This window comes from Schistocerca serialis, chromosome 9, assembly GCF_023864345.2.
Source record: "Schistocerca serialis cubense isolate TAMUIC-IGC-003099 chromosome 9, iqSchSeri2.2, whole genome shotgun sequence".
NCBI classification, from domain to species: domain Eukaryota; kingdom Metazoa; phylum Arthropoda; class Insecta; order Orthoptera; family Acrididae; genus Schistocerca; species Schistocerca serialis.
The window spans coordinates 272,680,262-272,701,744 of record NC_064646.1 but is presented as its reverse complement, the minus strand read 5'-3'; positions in this window follow the sequence as shown (position 1 = coordinate 272,701,744).

Sequence of the window (21,483 nt, the reverse complement as noted above, 5' to 3'; positions counted from 1 at the left end):
CAATAAAGTGCCTGGCAGAGGGTTCAATGAACCACCTTCAGGGTGTGTCTCTACCATTCCATTCTCGAATGGCACGCGGGAAAAACGAGCACTTAAATTTTTCTGTGCGAGCCCTGATTTCTTTTATTTCTCTGTGATGATCATTTCTCCCTATGTAGGTGGGTGCCAGCAGAATGTTTTCGCAATCGGAGGAGCAAACTGTTGACTGAAATTTCATGAGAAGATCCCGTCGCGACGAAAAACGCCTTTGTTTTAATGATTGCCACTCCAATTCGCGTATCATGTCTGTGACACTATCGCCCCTATTTCGCGATAATACAAAACGAGCTGCCCTTCTTTGTACTTTTTCGATTTCATCCGTAAATACCACCTGATGCGGATCCCACACCGCACAGCAATACTCCAGAATAGGGCCGACAAGCGTGGTTTAAGCGGTCTCTTTAGTAGACCTGTTGCACCTTCTAAGTGTTGTGCCAATGAATCACAGTCTTTGTTTTGCTCTACCCACAATATTATCTATCTGATCGTCCAAATTTAGGTTACTTGTAATTGTAATCCCTAAGTATTTAGTTGAATTTACAGCCTTCAGATTTGTGTGACTTATTGCGTAATCGAAATGTAGCTGATTTCTTTTAGTACTCATGTGAATAACTTCAGTCTTTTCCTCATTCAGGGTCAACTGACACTTTTCGCACCATACAAATATCTTACATAAATCATTTTGCAAGTCGTTTTGATCATCTGATGACTTTACAAGACGGTAAATGACAGCATCATCTGCAAACAATCTAAGACGGCTACTCAGATTGTCTCCTATGTCGTTAATATAGATCAGGAACAATAGAGGGCCTATAACACTTCCTCGGGGAACGCCGGATATTACTTCTGTTTTACTCGATGACTTTCCGTCTATTACTACGAACTGTGACCTTTCTGACAGGAAATCACCCATTCCACATCCAGAATGACTCCCCCCGGAATGCCCACGGAGTGCACACTAGCTTCCTTCGCCAAGCGAAATATTACAGATCATACTGAATTTTACATCATTTTATGCATCAAAGCTATCATCCGCCATTGTATCCCGTTTTGAAAACTTTGAATTAAAATTTACATTATTTATAACCGCTTCTGTTCTATCAGGGCTAATAAAGAAGTCCTATTGAAAACGGCGTGCTGCAGCCGCATCGTTTTGTTACAGGTAGTAGTTCGCGAAGAAGGTGCCTGAAAAATGTACCTAGAAATCAGAACAACAAACGTGATAGCCCTTTGAGATGGCACTGGCCATAGTACCCGCTTAGACACGGAAAACATGTCAGTGGCGACCACTGACCCCGGCCCTTCAAGTCTGCGTCAAACATCGCAGTTTTCTGAGGTAGAAGCGAAACCTCCCAGTCAAGTTCCTACCGGTCTACTCGCATTCTGGAGGACGACGATTCAAACCCACGTCCGGCCATCTAGATTTAGTTTTACCGTGATTTCCGTAAATCGCTTCAGGAAAATGCCGGGATTATTCCTTTGAAAGAGAGCGGCCGATTTTCTTCTCCATCCTTGACACACTCCGAGCTTGTGATTCGTCTCTAATGACGTCGATGTCGATGGTACGTTAAGGCCAATCTTCTTTACTTCTTTTTCCTACCGTTCTACTGACTGCTTCTTGGGAGAAGTTCGAAAGACGGAACTTCAGCATTCATCCTGTGGATTTTGTCTCCAACTTTAAAAAATTTGTTAGATTCTCTCCCGCGATCAAAGAGACAGAAAATTAATTTTTTTGGCCATCATCTCATGTCAGACGCTGTCCTATGTTATGGTGTGATGGGCAGGTACTATAACAGCTTCGTATAATTAAATAAGGAACTCTTCGTTCACCGAGAGAGAATTATTATCACAGTGGACCCCGCTTAAAACCCTGGCAGAGGCATCTTGTGTGAATTTTTTTGCAGTAAGTGGTTAGTGCTTCCACGCAGAACCATCAGTGGAACCAGGAGAATTAATATAATCGTAGATCACGGATGACGGTTAACGCTGAAACAACCGGTTTTCGGTTGCACCGGCTTTTTTCGTCTCCAGTTTCAACTGATTGTTAAAACCGCTCAGAACAACCGTTATTTGAAATAACCGATTTTCGGATTTTATTAGCGTTGCTTCCAATTATAAACGTGGACTTCGAACAAAGATTGAAAAATTATAAAGCATGTGAAGGAGTAGGAGATCAAGTTCGACATGGGGATGAGGCTGCAGCAAAAATCTGTCTCACTGTCTCCAGCAAAGATTGCAGTGGTGTAGGAGATGGGGGGTCCTGACAGCGAGGGCGAAAGGTCAGAAGTTGATGATTTGCATCGTCACTTTTGGGTAGTATCAATTTTTCACCCTGAGGAAACCACAAAATGTTTGTTATTATCCCATATCAGTCAAATTTACATTCAATTCCAAGGAACATTGTGGTTATTTTCTCCTTATATGGTGTCTCAAAGTGGCTGTAACTCCTCCCATTTGCAATCTTTTAAAGCAAATGGACCGTTGTGAGATTTAAAACTTTCCCGGCGTGCATATTGTTCCACAAAATTTCGGGCGAACTGCCGGATGTTTGTAACTCCCTGCCACAGTTATTTCGGCGCAGAATCTTCTGGCCATCTTCAGGTGATACTGTTGAAAACTCCCTGAGCTCTGGTATTTAAGGCATCTCCGGCACATGCGTGGTGGAATCACTTGGTGTTGCGCGTGCGCTACTTGAGCGCGTTCGGTTCTGCTACGCCGCGCGCCCTCCGTGGTGAAAACTCGCCGCATCGATATCAGTTCGATTGTCTTCCCGCGGTTCCATCACAGAACTGCGCCGGCTGCGGAGGACACGAATTTTCGACGATTGGATTCCATGCCGAACTCAATTGGAAACCGCCGTCACGATTAATAAGAGACTCATTGTCAGACAGCCGTATTTCCACGGATTCATTAATAATAGAACTCCAAAAGTTATACGTATGGGCCACAATTTTTGACTCATTGTAATTTATGGTATGACCAGTGGAAATACAGCGTTCGGCGATGGCAGACTTACAAGGCTGAAGAAGACGAGTATGCCGCTGATGTTCTACAATGCGATCCAGCACAGTACGCGTCGTTTGCCCTATATACGATTTGCCGCATTCACACGGAATCCTGTAAACACCTGCCTTGCGCAGCTCTTGGTCGTCTTTGACAGATCCCAACAGCGACGAAATTGTTGTAGGAGGGCGAAAGATTGCTTTCACTTTACATTTTCTTACAAGGGAACCTCCCCATCGCACACCCCTCATATTTAGTTATAAGTTGGCACAGTGGATAGGCCTTGAAAAACTGAACACAGATCGATCAAGAAAACAGGAAGAAGTTATGAGGAACTATGAAATAAGCAAAATATACAAACTGGGTCGTCCATGCGTAACATAAGCAATATTAAGGGGAATATCAAGTGAGGAGCGCCGTGGTCCCGTGGTTAGCGTTAACAGCTACGGAACGAGATGTCTTTAGTTCAAATCTTCCCTCACCTGAAAACTTTAACTTTTTATTTTCAGTTTATCACCCTTTTGGAGTGATTATTACATCTACAAGAAAACCTAAATCGGGCAAGGTAGAAGAATCTTTTTACCCATTCGCCAAGTGTACTAGTTAGGTGGGTCCACAACATATTCCTGTCATGTGACGCACATGCCGTCACCAGTGTCGTAAAGAATATATCAGACGTGTTTTCCTGTGGAGGAATCGATTGACCTATGACCTTGCGATCAAATGTTTTCGGTTCCCATTGGAGAGGCACTTCCTTTCGTCAACTAATCGCACGGTTTTGCGGTGCGGTCGCAAAACACAGACACTAAACTTATTACAGTGAACAGAGACGTCAATTAATGAACGGACAGATCATAACTTTGCGAAAATAAAGAAAGCAAAATTTTCAGTCGAGGGAAGATTTGAACTAGAGACCTCTCGTTCCGCAGCGGTTCACGCTAACCACGGGACCACGGAGCTCATCTCACACTCCCCTTAACATTGCCTATGTTACGCATGGACGACCCAGCTTGTATATTTTGCTTATTTTTTCATATTTCCACACAACTTCTTCCTGTTTTCTCGATTGATCTGTGTTCAGTTTTTCAAGGCCTATCAACTGTGCCAACTTATAACTAAATCTGAGGGGGGTGCGATGGGGATGTTCCCTTGTTAGTATTCTGCCTATTTGCGCTGAAATATAACCAATATATGGTAAATAGGCAGTCGTTTTAAAGCCCTCTTCCTCTTCTTTGGCCGGCCACGGTAGCCGAGCGGTTCTAGGCGCATCAGTCTGGAACCGCGCGACTGCTTCGGTCGCAGCTTCGAATCCTGCCTCGGGCATGAATGTGTGTGATGTCCTCAGGTTAGTTAGGTTTAAGTAGTTCTAAGTTCTAGGGGACTGATGACCTCAGATGTTAAGTCCCATAGTGCTCAGAGCCATATGAACCATTTGAACCTAATCGGACTTCAAATGCATCTTCAGAATTTGCTGAAGATATTAATAAAGCTTGCTGTGTTTCACACAGTTCTGATTGGGATCGGGACAGACGCAGTTGGAAGACACTTTGAGTACTTGCGTGTTCGTTGACATGTCAACAGACACAACACGAATGGGAAGAAATGTGACTGACGCTTGTCTTCTCTGATGAACGTTTGCCTCCAATACAATTTTAATTTTCTGCCGTTTTTATGAATATTCCTCGCACTCTATGTTGGACATTTTTCAGTTTAACAGATGACATATCGATGGATATTTTTCAGTTTCACGTATGACATCTTCTGTATTAACTTCTGTTTCTAACCAACAGTATGACTGACCTACATGAATGTACTGCGAAATAAGTGACCAGCAATCGCACTGTCAACCGCCGACTGCTAGCATGTGGCGTTACCCGTTGAATGGCCAATCATTTCGTCGTGTGAAGGCAGTTTTTGGAGGCAATGTTCCACCAGAGGTGCCCCAGTGCGCCGTCGATGGCGGTAGTCCGCCAGTGAGTGCCAAAGAAGCGCAGTGACGCTCCACATCTGAAGGTACCCATATAAACCGATGCTTTACCAACGGAAGCACCACTGAGAAGCGCTTCTCAGTGGCTCCACAATCTAACATAACAGTCGTGACAGTCCGTCTCGCTTTTGTTGCCCACAGCGATAGCAGCCTCCCAAGCGGGCAGCAAACTACATTTCTGAAAACGATGGCGGATGAGTACGAATATTAAGGTCTGAATTGATTTGTAATATAGTTTTTACAGTAGGGAGTGTTTGTAATGCCATAAAATTGATAATAAATAAAAAGCTACGAAACGGTGCATTACATGACAGTTTGTTTACGATTCTCTTGTAATGTAGAGACATACATGGAATAATGTCATTTTCGTTTAATAACAAAAAATTGCTATTGAACATCATAACACCTGACCGTTTTCATAATGACGTCGTATATCTGCCCAACAAAGCAGAGTTTTGTTTGCCACAGCCGGCCGGAGTGGCCGAGCGGTTAAAGGCGCTACAGTCTGGAACCGCACGACCGCTACGGTCGCAGGTTCGAAGCCTGCCTCGGGCATGGATGTGTGTGCTGTCCTTAGGTTAGTTAGGTTTAAGTAGTTCTAACTTCTAGGAGACTGATGACCACAGCAGTTCGAGTCCCATAGTGCTCAGCGCCATTTGACCCCCATTTTTTTTTGTTTGCCACACTGTCTGCCAAATCAGTGAATGTGGAACATAGAAAACCTATATGGAACGTAATACCTGTATTACTTAACGTATCAAAAAATCACCACAACTGTAGCTAAAGAGGAAACCACACAGACGTGATAATTAAATATCAAAAACAATAAAACTGTTTCCCAACACGAAGAAACCAATTCCACAGCTATTCCTAAATCTGAGTCACAAACAGTAAGAATTTTCAACGCATTCGCTTTGGGAGCGAAAGTAATTACATTTACAATAATCCTCGTGTATTGGAAAGTCGACTGAACTGCAAGAAAGGACGAATCTTTGTACTCCATAAAAATTTTTGAAATAACTAAGAAAGTACCTGTGATAATAACAACAGACAAGAGAAGGAAGTTGCTTGTCTCCTGCTGAGCGCCTCCCCAGGTGGCAGATAGGGGGGTGCTCAGCAGATATGGTGGATACCGGGGAAATACAATACCCGGGGTGGACCAAAACTAGTACCAAGGGCATGGCGGTTCCACATGTCAGTGGCGGTACCCCAACAGCGTCTGTTCCACATGTTAGTGGCGGCTGGTAAAATACACCTCAGGGCTAACAACCCTGAGATTTAACTTCGTCACCCATTAGGGTGACCCCATACACACACTCGTTGGACTCAACATGAAGAGAAACATCAACAGAAATAATACCCCAGATGGAAACCAATCCATCCCCAGTAATGATGGGGCAAGCAGGTCGTCGGATTGTGGGGAGCCTCCACCTTCATGTACTCCACCACTACTGACCTCACATAAACAAGAACAGAAAAAGAAAAGAAACATCACTTACCTAGCTACAGTGTACATGAACTCCCTGTTAAAGGGTTGGTAAACTCAAACACACCCTTGATATGTTGGAGAAGTATAACATAAAGATAGTGGCATTAAAAGAGATTCAGTTCCCAGATGAGGATGCAATGGAATCCCAAGCATACCGGATCTATAAAGGAAAACAAGATGAAAGAGTGATGAAGACACTTCCACACTTGGGTACTGACTTTGCTGTACATCATAGAATGGTCGAACATGTTTAAGAATTCACATCCCTCAATGACACAACCTCCTCATTATCCTTTAGGTCCCGCAATAGAGCATACACACTAGTTAACTTCAATGCGCCTACAAATAACACCGCGGCTGGTCCCGGCGGAGGTTATAGTCCTCCCACGGGCATGGGTGTGTGTATTTGTCCTTGGGATAGTTTGGGTTAAGTAGTGTGTATGCTCAGGGACTGAGGACCTCAGCAGTTAAGTCCCATTAGATTTCACACACATCTGAACATTTTTGAATAAATGACACCAACAGGAAAAAATTGGAAGCAGTAGAATACCCTTGAAGAGACTAGGCAAGATACATAACCACCACACCACCATACTCATGGGTGACTTCAATGTACGAGCTGGCACGGAACAGAAGTATCACAGGATAGTAGGCGGTTACCCAGTCCTCAAGAAGACCAACAGAAATGGTGAGCGCCCCATAGACCTTTGTGACAACTACAACCGGGTCTTCATATCAACTGCGTTCAAGCGACTACCAAGGGAGGCGATGACCTGGAGGAATCCAAATCACATGCTGGGCGAATTTCAGGACAGGAGATGTGGCTATTGACAGGAGATGTCACAAGAAAATACAAAACATCAAGGTACTGAGGGGAGCAAACCTCGATGCTGACCACTATCCCTCCCTAGTTAAGACCAACCTACAAACTTTGAGAAGAGCTCACAATGCCCCAAACGCTTCTAGAATACCAAGGTTCAACACCCACCAGCTGAGCAATAACGATTGCGACTTCCAGACCACCCTTCAGAGGAATACACAGAAACAAAGGTGCCTACTCTTCAAGGGGCTCTACTGGATGCTGCTCATGGAACTACACCTGCTTCATAAAACAAAGGCAAGCACCCCTGGTGGACCACAGCTTGTGATCAAGCTATAGAGGAAAGGCATAGAGCCTGGATCAAGTGAAATCAGCGTAAAGATGAGCCCTTTCATGGCGCAAAGGAAAACAACAGCGAGCATATTCCTTATAACCAAGATGTACTACAACAGGTCTCAAATACCACAGACAGAAGAAGATTTCACGAAAATCAATTCAAGAGATCTCTGCAAGCAACTCAAGAAACATACTATTTCATACACGGCCCCAACCCGACATCTCAGAGGGCCAGATGGAAAACTCCAAATGAATAACATGGCCTGCACAAAAACCTTTGCAGAATACTTCCAGGAACTCCTCAATGGAGAACAACCGAAAGAGAGACTTGCTTTCGCCAAGCCTGCTGTCAGGAACCAGGGCTCTATACCACCAAATAGGGAAGAAATAGAGAAGATCAACAAAGACCTTAAGAGCAAGGCCACAGGTGAAGGTAGCATAGTTGCAGAAATGTGGAAGCGCATAGATGACCAGTCCTTGCAGAGTATCACCCAGATAATTCAGGACATTTGGAGAACAGAGGTCTTGCAAGAGGGTTGGACCTCAGCCATGGTCCATCCACCACACAGGAAAGGAAGTAAGACTGAGCTCAACAACTACAGAGGCATCTCCTTGTTGTTTATAACCTACAAGATCTTCTCTAAAGCCCTGTCACCAAACAGCTAGACTATCAACTAAGTGAACACCAGGCTGGTTTTCATGCATGTACGTCCTGCACAGAACAGAGTCTAAACATCAAGACCATCCTCTCATATAGCAGCCGAGGGGGACAACCCTGGATAGCCATTATAGTAGGCTTCCAAAAGACATGTGACTCAATAGATTGACAGACCCTCTTCTCTATCCTCTAGGAACTAGCCCTAGATGGGAAGATTACCAGAATGGTCCAAGCTACCCTGAATAACACCACCTCCAAAGTCAAGTTCAGGGGTGAGGTCTCTGCGAGCTTTCCCATCCAGACAGGAGTCAGGCAGGGGGATGGCCTCTCTTGCATCCTCTTGAACTGTGTTCTGGAGAAAATCGTCAGAGAATGGACTTCCACATTGTCACCAGAAGCAGGACTGAAGCGGTTCAAGAAGTACAACATCAGTGTACCCTGTCTAGCCTTTGCTGATGATCCCACCCTATTGGCCAACAGCATGGAGGAGGCTACTCACCAACTACAGAGCCTCTACAGTATTGTGGCAAAAACTGGCTTGAGGGTCAACATTCAAAAGACTGAGATGTTCATCAGAATCAAGAAGACTTCTTCTGCAATCCCACTAGGAAATGATACCATCTGTAAAATTACTGCAGTCAAGTACTTGGGAGAATGGATCTCAGCAAGCAAGGGCCAAACCTTGATCATAGACGCCAGGTGCACCAAGTTAAAGAGGGCCTATCATTCCTGCAAGAACATCTATACCTCCAAGTACCTATCCCAGAACATAAAAGCCCGCATCTCGTGGCCGTGCGGTAGCGCTCTCGCTTCCCACGCCCGGGTTCCCGGGTTCGATTCCCGGCGGGGTCAGGGATTTTCTCTGCCTCGTGATGGCTGGGTGTTGTGTGCTGTCCTTAGGTTAGTTAGGTTTAAGTAGTTCTAAGTTCTAGGGGACTGATGACCATAGATGTTAAGTCCCATAGTGCTCAGAGCCATTTGAACCAGAACATAAATCTGAAGCACAGCAACTCGGTAGTAAAACCCTCTTCCCTGTATGCTTCTGAGTGCCTCTTGATGAATCGAAAGGGCCACTCAGGAAATTCGAACTTAGAGAGGAAGATCCTGATGAGGATACTAGGAGCCATAAAAGAGGAAGACAGTACCTACAGAATCAGGCACAATAACGAGCTCTACAAACATCAGGAAAACATAGTCGCATGTATGGGGAAAAGGCGACTGACCTTCTATAGGCACATGACCCACCTGAATCACTTCGGGCCCACCAACAGGATCCTCAAAGTGACAAGTACGGGAAAGGTGTCCAAAGCCAATCGGATCGCCTCTGCTAATCAGAGTTAGAGGAACTGCAGATCCCATTAAAGACAACCGAGAACTGAACTCAATACAGATAGGCCATCCTGCAGAGAGACTTCCCACTGTCTCTCGCAAGCAGGAAGAGTACGGACACCACCAGACCTAAGTGGACAGAAGAGAGAAAGCAGGCTCACAGCTGGAAGGTGAAGGTATACTGGACCAAGAATAACCAGAAGACCCTAGCTGAGAGTTAAGTAGGCCAAAACGAAATTAAAAAAAAAAAAAAAACGCACACAAGAGATATATATGCTTCTCAAGGTTGAAATGTGTTTATATTCTCCTGCTTTCAGAAGAATAAGCTGCAAATATAGACATGTTCGAAAGTATTTCTGCATGAGTTGTAGCTTATGTCATTGAATCAGTGTCATTCGGCTGTTTACATGTGTTTCACGATAATCCATGCCTCTTGGTAACTCACTAACGCATGGAACGCAAAAATACAACAACTATTCCGTTAATGAAGTAGATAATAAATACAAACAAACATTATACTTACTACACATGTGACTATTTGCTTCCTCACCGCTTGGAGCCCTAGTGTTGAGCCAGTTATCCAACGGTAACAACTTTCGCACCAGTGTGTGTCGTGTGGTGGCTTCGTGTGAATGCCATCCAAAAGATAGCCTCGGAATAGTAACTGAAATGTCAGTCATCTCCCAGTAATTAGAGATCTTGTCGCTCCCGGCCTGACAAGATGCGACACCGTAACATCAGAATCATTATGAACTGTATGTGCATTGTTAATGCCATTGTTATTTCAGTTGTATCTGTGCTAGTCTGTGCTAGTAAAAAGATTGCTGTAAGATTTATTACTTGAAGTCAGCCACAATGTTGCCCCATTCCATTGGTGAACCTGCAGATCCAAACTAGATTTTATTTAATTCCAAATATGGAAGTGCTAATCTCACACTTCGGTTGTTTTTGAGTGTTAGTTGGCAGATACTGAAAGCCTCAAGCAGGCTCGACCCTTCAGGGGCTTTACTCGTGTTTGCTAGTTAATTGTCACGCACACGACAATATTTATATAACTGCAGTTAATCCTTCTACCTCAGAAAGTACTGTACCAGTTCGGCTCACCTGATGTTTACGAATACTGTATCTGACCAATACACGAGTCCAAAAGAGCTTTACAACTTTGTAGTGATACTGAAATTCATTGAGAGAACTTACAGAATCCGTAGATCTACAGCTACATCTACGTGATTACTCTGTTATTCACAATAAAGTGCCTGGCAGAGGGTTCAATGAACCACCTTTAGCTATCTCTCTATCGTTCCACTCTCGAACGGTGCGCGGGAAAAAGGAGCACTTAAAATTTTTTTGTGCGAGCCCAGATTTATCTTATTTTATCGTGATGATCATGTCTCCCTATGTACTCGTAGGTTGGTGCCAACAGAATGTTTTCGCAGTCGGAGGAGAAAACTGGTGATTGAAATTTCATGACAAGATCCCGTCGCAATGAAAAACGCCTTTGTTTGAATTATTGCCACTCCAATTCACGTATCATGTCTGTGGCACTATCTACCCTATTTCGCGATAATACAAAACGAGCTGCCCTTCTTCGAACTTTTTCGATGTCATCCGTCAGCCCCACCTAATGCGGATCCCACACCACACAGCACTACTCCAGAACAGGGCGGACAAACGTGGGGTAAGCAATCTCTTTAGTAGACATATTGCACCTTCTAAGTGTTCTGCCAATGAATCGCAGTCTTTGGTTTGCTCTACCCACAGCATTATCTATGTGATCGTTCCAATTTAGGTTATTTGTAATTGTAATCCCTAAGCATTTAGTTGAATTGACACAACTGAGGCGGTATTCCATAGGCATGCAGTTTGGTTAGAAGATGCTTGTGAATTTTGGAAATCTAAAAGTATGGAATCAATTTGACATCCCCTGTCGATAGCACTCATTAATTCATGAGTATAAAGAGCTAGTTGTTTCGCAAGAACGATATTTTCTGAATCCCTGCTGACTATATGTCACTAAATCGTTTTTTTCGAGGTAAATCATAATGTTGGAATACAGTATATGTTCCAAAACCCTACTGCAAATCGACGTTAGTGATATGAGCCTGTAATTCAGCGGATTTCTCCTACTTCCCTTTTTGGATATTGGTGTGACTTGAGCAATTTTCCAGTCTGTAGGTACGGATCTTTCTGTGGGCGAGCGGCTGTATATAACTGCTGAATATGGAGCAGTTGTATCAGCATACTCTGAAAGGAACCTGACTGGTATACAATCTGGATCGGAGGTCTTGGCTTTATTAAGTGATTTAAGCTGCTTTGTTACACTGAGGATATCTACTTTTATATTTCTCATCTTGGTAGTTGTTCTTGATTGGAATTCAGGAATATTTACTTCCTCTTCTTTGGTGAATAAGTTTCGGAAAACCGTGTTTAATAACTCTGCTTTAGTGGCACTGCCATCAGTGACTTCACTGTTATTATCGCGCAGTGAAGGTATTGATTGCATCTCCCCACTGGTGTGCTTTATGTATGACCAGAATCTCTTTGGGTTTTCTGCCAGATTTCGACACATGTCATTTGGTAGCAAATAACCTCAAGTTTCATATAAAAATGTCAAGCGTTACCTTAGTTCGATGTGACTACCATTTGTGAGGTGCAAGCATCCCACCTGTAATCAGTTTCTTCCCACACCTGTTGCAACAAATCAGGCGTAACTTGTGTAACAGCAGCGTAGATTCGATTTTTCAGGTCGGCTACATTGCTTGATAGGAGAGGAACATACACACGGTCTTTAATGAAACCCCAGGGAAAGAAATCGAAAGGTGTCATGCAATTGGCCCTTCATGGATAGTCCACCGACTTGGGAAACAATTATCGAAGAAACTTCGAGCTCCCGTGGGGAAACGAGATGGTGCACCGTCTTGCTGGTAGTAAGCCATTCCATATCTGTCATCTTTATCGATCTGTGGAATTAAAAGCGTATCCAGATATACAATGCCAGTGACAGTTTTCTCCATGAAGAAGGAAGGGCCGTAAACTTTCAATTTCCTAAGAGCACAAAACACATTAATTGTAGGCCTGCTTGAAGGTTGTTTAGCATACTCGGTGCGAAATTTAAGCTGAACGGTTGTTTCAAAGTTCGTTTCACGAAAAAAAAAAAAGAAAAAACACACACACACAGCGAGCGCGCTCGGCACCAATGAAAGTAGCCATTTTAATGTGCGCTACACTGGCGTTCCTGGTGGCGGAAAGGGATACTGAAGCACCACGTGAAACAAACTTGGGGTTGTTTGCTACAAAATGACTCACCCTGTATACAAGCAAATTGGAAAAATACACGCTTTTGTATGTAGAATAACTGACACGTTATGGAAGTGATTTGTTTACGAGAGAGGTTCTGATGAGAACAATTCATACCTTTTGCTCATGTTGGGATGAGTTTCTCACTCAACTGACGGCTTTGGGAAATCAGTAGGGCAGATAGAAAATTTTCGCTACCACAAGACCCCATTTGCTTCCGCTTCCAAGTAACTTATAAGATCTGAACGAACTCCGATGCAACGTGTTTTGCTTTTGGACACCGCTAAGTCAGCTCGCCAAGAGAGCCAGCTTGTATTAATAACTATTTGTATTCCATGCCAAGCTTGTCAGCCAATGATGTGTATACATGAAACTTCCTGGCAGATTAAAACTGTGTGCCAGACCGAGACTCGTACTCGGGACCATTGCCTTTTGCGGGCATCTGAGCTACCCAAACACGACTCAGTGCCCATCCTCACAGCTGTATTTCCGCCAGTACCTCATCTCCTATCTTCCAAACTTCATTCTGGAAGCGTATACATGTTACCTTGTCTGTGAATGGCAATGCATAAGGAACATTTCACTCTCTGCTTTGTATGGGTGAAAATGTATATGGTGAAATTCTGTGATGTGTCCTGTCCAGACAGATGAGACTATACCAACCAAAAGAGGCTTAAGATCTTAGGTTTGCTTTATGCATTGAGGAATAAGGAGAGAGGCAATAGACGGTTTCTAGTTTCTAAAAGAGTTGAGGTAAAGTCTGTTTCTAGACTCAGGCTTTCAGAATTGCCAATACTAATGTACAGCATGTTCGGAAATCCTAATTTCAAACTTCTAGAATCGTAGAGGGGAAAGTGTACCGAATATTTTGAATAGGAACAGATGTCTGCAAACGTGCCGTTTCCGAGCTACAGCCGTTTGAAAAAATGTTTGCTGGGTAGGTATGCAACCGGGTAGTCATGGCGGGGACGGGGGGGGGGAGGGGTTACTTTGGATCGGATGATGTCATTGCACGCCGATCCTACCTCTCTGACCTGGTTCGAGACTAATTCACGTGTCTGTGAGAGTTGGAGCAACATGGTTGAATACATGTTCGCAGTATATACTGACATGATCATTCTGGTTGGTGAAGTTCACGGTAATGGAAGAGCTGCTCGTCGCCTTTATCGAGAACGTTCTGCACATTGTCTGACTCCATCGCACTCTCTTTTCGCACAATTACGCAACGGCTTCGAGAAAGGGTAACTTAACTGTCAGCAGGCGTGTATGTGGTGTTCCAAGGAGACGCCTCACACCCGAATTGGAAGAGGACGTACTGCAACACGTTGAAGAGAATCCGTCAACGAATACATGAGCAATTTCTTTGGCTATTAATGAGTGAAATAGTAAAACAAGTGATGTACTGGATCATACTTAATCAATTACTCGTAAAAGTGGTCGCGTTACCAACATCTTTCCAAATAGTTATAGCACGGAAACGCTAGGTTTCCGGACATGGGTTCCAATTCAAAATATTATCTACTCACTTCCCTGTACAAGTCCTAGAACTTTGTAACGGGAATTTCAGAATACTCTGTATTTTTAACTCGCTGAAGTAATTAGTAGTGTATCTGCACGTACAAGTAAGTTGAACAAATGAACAGGAGAGTAACCGTTATTTTTGTGATGGTTTGAGTGGCAACCTGACAGATTAAAATGGTTCAAATGGCTCTGAGCACTATGAGACTTAACATCTGAGATCATCAGTCCCCTAGACTTAGAACTACTTAAACCTAACTACCCTAAGGACATCACACACATCCATGCCCGAGGCAGGATTCGAATCTGTGACCGTAGCAGCAGCGCGGTTCCGGACTTAAGCGCCTAGAACCGCTCGGTCACAACGGCCGGCCGTGAGAGATTAGATAAAGACATTGTACATATCTGACTTGAGTAATGACGACTCTCGCCAGTACCAAAATTCAAATGAACCGAGGCAGTTACTTGAGATTAGCTTTGCCTAATGAGGGGAGATAAACCTTGGCGTCTGCAGTCTAAAGTGTTACAGTGTAATAACCAACCTGATAGTTTTGACCGCCTACCTGAGGGTGATGATGCTTTGAGGCCGCCAAGGGATAATGGGTCCTCCTCAGCTGTGGAGCATACCTCGTACATTACCCCTCCCCCCCCCCCGCCCACCCCACCCCCAGAAATCGTACGTCACAGGAGGACACCTGTAAAAGAGCGGGAGTCGCAATGACGCTTGCGGCTCAGGTGGTGCCTTCCCGTGTCTTCCCCATCCCATCCCTCCCCCTGCCCCACCTCATCTGTATGTCACAAATGGACTCTGGAAAGACAGTGAGTCGCTGTGACGTTTGCGGATCAGTTAAAGTTCTCCAGGCCATCCGGATACTTGCCACGGCATGGCCGTTTCTTTGTCTCTGTGTGCGACTTCCTTCCCTTCTCACAAAACGGATTCGTCTCGATAGGCAACGAATCCACCTTCTTCATTGTGGATGCACGAATACGTCTGACCTGTGGAATCTCAAAGTAGCGACCATCGAGGACTTGGAAAGGGACGGTGGATAGGACGCGCTACGTAGGAATGTGGGTCGGCCGAGAGATGTGCCGAAATAGATAGTCCGCGCACATGCGACAAACACCGTATCTGAGTGGCCCAGTGGTTAACGCAACTAGCTAGTAAGCAAGAGATCCTGGGTTCGAATTCCGGTCCTCCACACATTTTCACTCGCAGCCGCTGATCTCGCGTAAGGTTCCTATGCAGCTGACATCAATAGTCCCTTTTGTCGTATCTTGCCCATTCGTCTGATGAATGGTGCCTAGGAAGCTGTTTTCTCCGATAGCTAGTCAACTATTCAATTAAATCTTATTAAAGAAGTTTATTAAGTAAGTTAAATTGAAAATACTTCACTTTTCATTTTCACAAAGAGGTGTCGCGAGAAATTGTTGACATGCAAATAATCAATGTCCTTTGGCATATACGAGGGTGAGTCAAATGAAAACCTTAAAGTTTTTTAAAATCATTTATTGTGCAGAAGCTGTATCACTATTCAACATAATATCCCCCACGCTCAATCCAAGTCCCCCGGCACGTACAAAGTGTATAAATTTCTTTAGAAAAAAATTCTTTTGGTAGTCCACGCAACCACTCATGCACCGCGTGGCGTACCTCTTCATCAGAACGGAACTTCTTTTCTCCCATTGCGTCTTTGAGCGGTCCAAACATATGGAAATCACTTGGGGGAAGGTCTGGTGAGTATGGTGGATGAAGAAGACAACTGTTGCACGGGCAGTGTGGGGACTTGCATTGTCATGTTGCAAAGGGACACCTGCTGACAGCAAACCACGTCGCTTTGATTTGATTGCAGGCCGCAGATGCTTTTTTAGGAGATCTGAGTATGATGAACTGGTGACAGTGGTCCCTCTAGGCATGTAACGCTCCAAAATGACGCCTTTTTCGTCCCAAAAGAGAGTCAGCATAAGCTTCCCTGCTGATGGTTCTGTTCGAAACTTCTTTGGTTTTTGTGATGAGGAATGACGCCATTCCTTGCTTGCTCTCTTCCATTCCGGTTGGTGGAAGTGAACCCAGGTTTCGTCCCCAGTAACGATTCTAGCAAGGAAGCCATCACCTTCTCGTTCAAAGCGCCGAAGAAGTTCTTCACAAGCATCAACACGTCGTTCTCTCATTTCAGGAGTCAGCTGCCGTGGCACCCATCTTGCAGACACTTTGTGAAACTGGAGCACATCATGCACAATGTGGTGTGCTGACCCATGACTAATCCGTAAACATGCTGCAATGTCATTCAGTGTCACTCGGCGGTTTTCCTTCACTATGGCTACAACTGCCGCAATGTTCTGTGGAGTTGTGCCTGACCTGGACGAGGAGCATCTTCCACTTATGTCGCAAAATTTGCGAATTTCCTACTCCATTTGTAGACTTGCCGCTGCGACAAACATGCATGACCGTACTGAACCTTCATTCGTCGATGAATTTCAATAGGTTTCACACCTTCACTACGCAAAAAGCGAATAACAGAAAGCTGTTCTTCCCTGGTGCAAGTCACAAGTGGGGCGGCCATCTTTATACTGATACTGCGGCGGTATGTGCGCATCTGCACTATGCTGCCATCTACAGGCCATTCTGCACACTGTTTGTAGCACGCTTACCAACTTACAGGATAACGGCGCGAAATTTCGATTCGTTATTACAAATTTAAGGTTTTCATTTGACTCACTCTCGTACAATTTCAATGCAAGCAAAATACAACAGTTCATAAGTCACGGCTAAAGCGGTTGGATAACGACTCGTCTCCTAGTGCCGCCTAGCTAAGCGGAGTAGCGCTTATATTCTCATCGTATAGGGGCCGCTCCTGTCGTGGTGTCGTCCTAGTCAACGTACTATTGGCTGACGTCGTCTCACAGCCCTCTCCGCTCTAACGTTCCAGGCCGACGGGCTGGTGCTTGATGTTACGCCGGGACATCTTTCCTTTCCTTTCTCCCTCCTCCGCCTTCAATTTACATACAATGTATCATATCTGCGGATTCCGCATGATGTCTCTTCTAGCTAACTAAAACAGCTTTAAAATCATGGGTGAAGAAGCAAACTCTTGAATTTTTTCAAACTGGGTTCAACGATGGTGCAAATGTGTACAAATGCATGGTAGTGTTATATAGGGGACAGTTAAGGCTATGATCTGCACTAATTCCAGGTTTATACATTCGGTATTAAATTTTTTATGACACACGATGCATTAGTTTTGGATCCACCCTCGCAGACTTGAAAAACTTCTCATCTTTGGCTAGTATCATATCTCACATCTGTTTCCACTGACTTCAAAAACGTTAAATGTACATGTGAGAGCTTTTTTGGCTGCATTATATACCAAGAAGTTTTGAGGCACATTCATTTTGATGCACCTATGTTATTTTCCTTGGATTTCTTAAGCTGTCGATTGCGAGTCCGAAAGGAGAGAGAGTACTCTACTGCACTGGCTACTTAGCTTGCATTTACAGCGAATCTCTTGCCCAACGTAAAGTCCCGAGCGACTGGAAAAAAGCGCAGGTGACGCCTGTATATAAGAAGGGTAGAAGGACGGATCCTCAAAATTACGGGCCAATATCCTTAACATCGGTTTGTTGCAGGATTCTCGAACATATTCTCAGTTCGAATATAATGAATTTCCTTGAGACAGAGAAGTTTCTGCCCATGACTCAGCACGGCCTTTGAAAGCATCGCTCCTGCGAAACGCAACTCGCCCTTTTTTCACATGATATCTTGCGAACCATGGATGAAGGGTATCAGACAGATGCCATATGCCTTGACTTCCGCAAAGCGTTTGACTCGGTGCTTCACTGCAGACTCCTAACTAAGGTACGAGCATATGGGCTTGGTTCCCAAATATGTGAGTGGCTCGAAGACTTCTTAAGTAATAGAACCCAGTACGTTGTCCTCGATGGTGAGTGTTCATCGGAGGTGAGGGTATCATCTGGAGTGCCCCAGGGAAGTGTGGTAGGTCCGCTGTTGTTTTCTATCTACATAAATGATCTTTTGGATAGGGTGGATAGCAATGTGCGGCTGTTTGCTGATGATGCTGTGGTGTACGGGAAGGTGTCGCCGTTGAGTGACTGTAGGAGGATAAAAGATGACTTGGACAGGATTTGTGATTGGTGTAAAGAATGGCAGCTAACTCTAAATATAGATAAATGTAAATTAATGCAGATGAATAGGAAAAAGAAGCCTGTAATGTTTGAAAACTCCATTAGTAGTGTAGCGCTTGACACAGTCACATCGATTAAATACACTCCTGGAAATGGAAAAAAGAACACATTGACACCGGTGTGTCAGACCCACCATACTTGCTCCGGACACTGCGAGAGGGCTGTACAAGCAATGATCACACGCACGGCACAGCGGACACACCAGGAACCGCGGTGTTGGCCGTCGAATGGCGCTAGCTGCGCAGCATTTGTGCACCGCCGCCGTCAGTGTCAGCCAGTTTGCCGTGGCATACGGAGCTCCATCGCAGTCTTTAACACTGGTAGCATGCCGCGACAGCGTGGACGTGAACCGTATGTGCAGTTGACGGACTTTGAGCAAGGGCGTATAGTGGGCATGCGGGAGGCTGGGTGGACGTACCGCCGAATTGCTCAACACGTGGGGCGTGAGGTCTCCACAGTACATCGATGTTGTCGCCAGTGGTCGGCGGAAGGTGCACGTCCCCTTCGACCTTGGACCGGACTGCAGCGACGCACGGATGCACGCCAAGACCGTAGGATCCTACGCAGTGCCGTAGGGGACCGCACCGCCACTTCCCAGCAAATTAGGGACACTATTGCTCCTGGGGTATCGGCGAGGACCATTCGCAACCGTCTCCATGAAGCTGGCCTACGGTCCCGCACACCGTTAGGCCGTCTTCCGCTCACGTCCCAACATCGTGCAGCCCGCCTCCAGTGGTGTCGCGACAGGCGTGAATGGAGGGACGAATGGAGACGTGTCGTCTTCAGCGATGAGAGTCGCTTCTGCCTTGGTGCCAATGATGGTTGTATGCGTGTTTGGCGCCGTGCAGGTGAGCGCCACGATCAGGACTGCATACGACCAAGGCACACAGGGCCAACACCCGGCATCATGGTGTGGGGAGCGATCTCCTACACTGGCCATACACCACTGGTGATCGTCGAGGGGACACTGAATAGTGCACGGTACATTCAAACCGTCATCGAACCCATCGTTCTACCATTCCTAGACCGGCAAGGGAACTTGCTGTTCCAACAGGACAATGCACGTCCGCATGTATCCCGTGCCACCCAACGTGCTCTAGAAGGTGTACGTCAATTACCCTGGGCAGCAAGATCTCCGGATCTGTCCCCCATTGAGCATGTTTGGGACTGGATGAAGCGTCGTCTCACGCGGTCTGCACGTCCAGCACGAACGCTGGTCCAACTGAGGCGCCAGGTGGAAATGGCATGGCAAGCCGTTCCACAGGACTACATCCAGCATCTCTACGATCGTCTCCATGGGAGAATAGCAGCCTGCATTGCTACGAAAGGTGGATATACACTGTACTAGTGCCGATATTGTGCATGCTCTGTTGCCTGTGTCTATGTGCCTGTGGTTCTGTCAGTGTGATCATGTGATGTATCTGACCCCAGGAATGTGTCAATAAAGTTTCCCCTTCCTGGGACAATGAATTCACGGTGTTCTTATTTCAATTTCCAGGAGTGTATTTTGGCGTAACATTGCAGAGCGATATGAAGTGGGACAAGCATGTAATGGCAGTTGTGGGGAAGGCGGATAGTCGTCTTCGGTTCATTGGTAGAATTTTGGGAAGATGTGGTTCATCTGTAAAGGAGACCACTTATAAAATATAATACGACCTATTTTTGAGTACTGATCGAGCGTTTGGGATCCTTATCAGGTCGGATTGATGGAGGACATAGAAGCAATTCAGAGGCGGGCTGCTAGATTTGTTACTGGTAGGTTTGATCATCACGTGAGTGTTACGAAAATGCTTCAGGAACTCGGGTGGGAATCTCTGGAAGAAAGGAGGCGTTCTTTTCGTGAATTGCTACTGAGGAAATTTAGAGAACCAACATTTGAGGCTGACTGCAGTACAATTTTACTGCCGCCAACTTACATTCCGCAGAAAGACCATAAAGATAAGATAAGAGAGATTAGGGCTCGTACAGAGGCATATAAGCAGTCATTTTCCCCTCGTTCTGTTTGGGAGTGGAACAGGGAGAGAAGATGCTAGTTGTGGTACGAGGTACCCTCCGCTACGCACCGTAGGGTGGATTGCGGTGTATGTATTTGGATGTTGATGTAGATGTAGACCTGATAGCATTACTCATGTTTGTCTGATTTCTTGTTTTGACTGCCCTTAGTTTTAGTGTTTATTCTTCCTAATGCCTTATTCATGTGTTCTGAGTCACGTAAATTTTGAAAGAATACAATTTCGATAGCGGGAGAGATGAATGAACCACGGTTACCATACCTGTCTTTCCGGGGAGGGGGGATATGAGCTCTGATGCCACGTTCAATCACTTCCCAGAACGGTTCGATCACGTTCAGATCTGGAGAGTTCGAGGGCCAGCACATCAACTTGAACCCGCCACTGTGTTCCTCGAACCACCCCATAACACTCCTGTCCTTGTGAAACGGCTCATTAACTTCTTGAAAAAACTCGCTGTCATCAGGAACCATGACTATCACGAAGGTGTGTATGTGGTCCACAACCAGAATAGGATACTAGGCCGTCATGATGCCTTGCAGGAGTTCCACTTAAAGTGGCACAGAGCATAATGGAGACGCCGCCGGCTTGTCTCGGTCCCGCAGTACAGGTGTCAAGGAGCTGCCCTGGAAGACGACGGATTCACGCCCTCCCATCGGCGTGATGCAGACGGTATGGGGTTTGTCAGACCTTGCAACGCTTTACATCAGCTCCAACGTCCAGTGTCGATGATCATATGCCCATTTCAGTCATAGTTACCGATGTCGTCGGCTGCCGACGCCCATCGTTTCGAGCGTT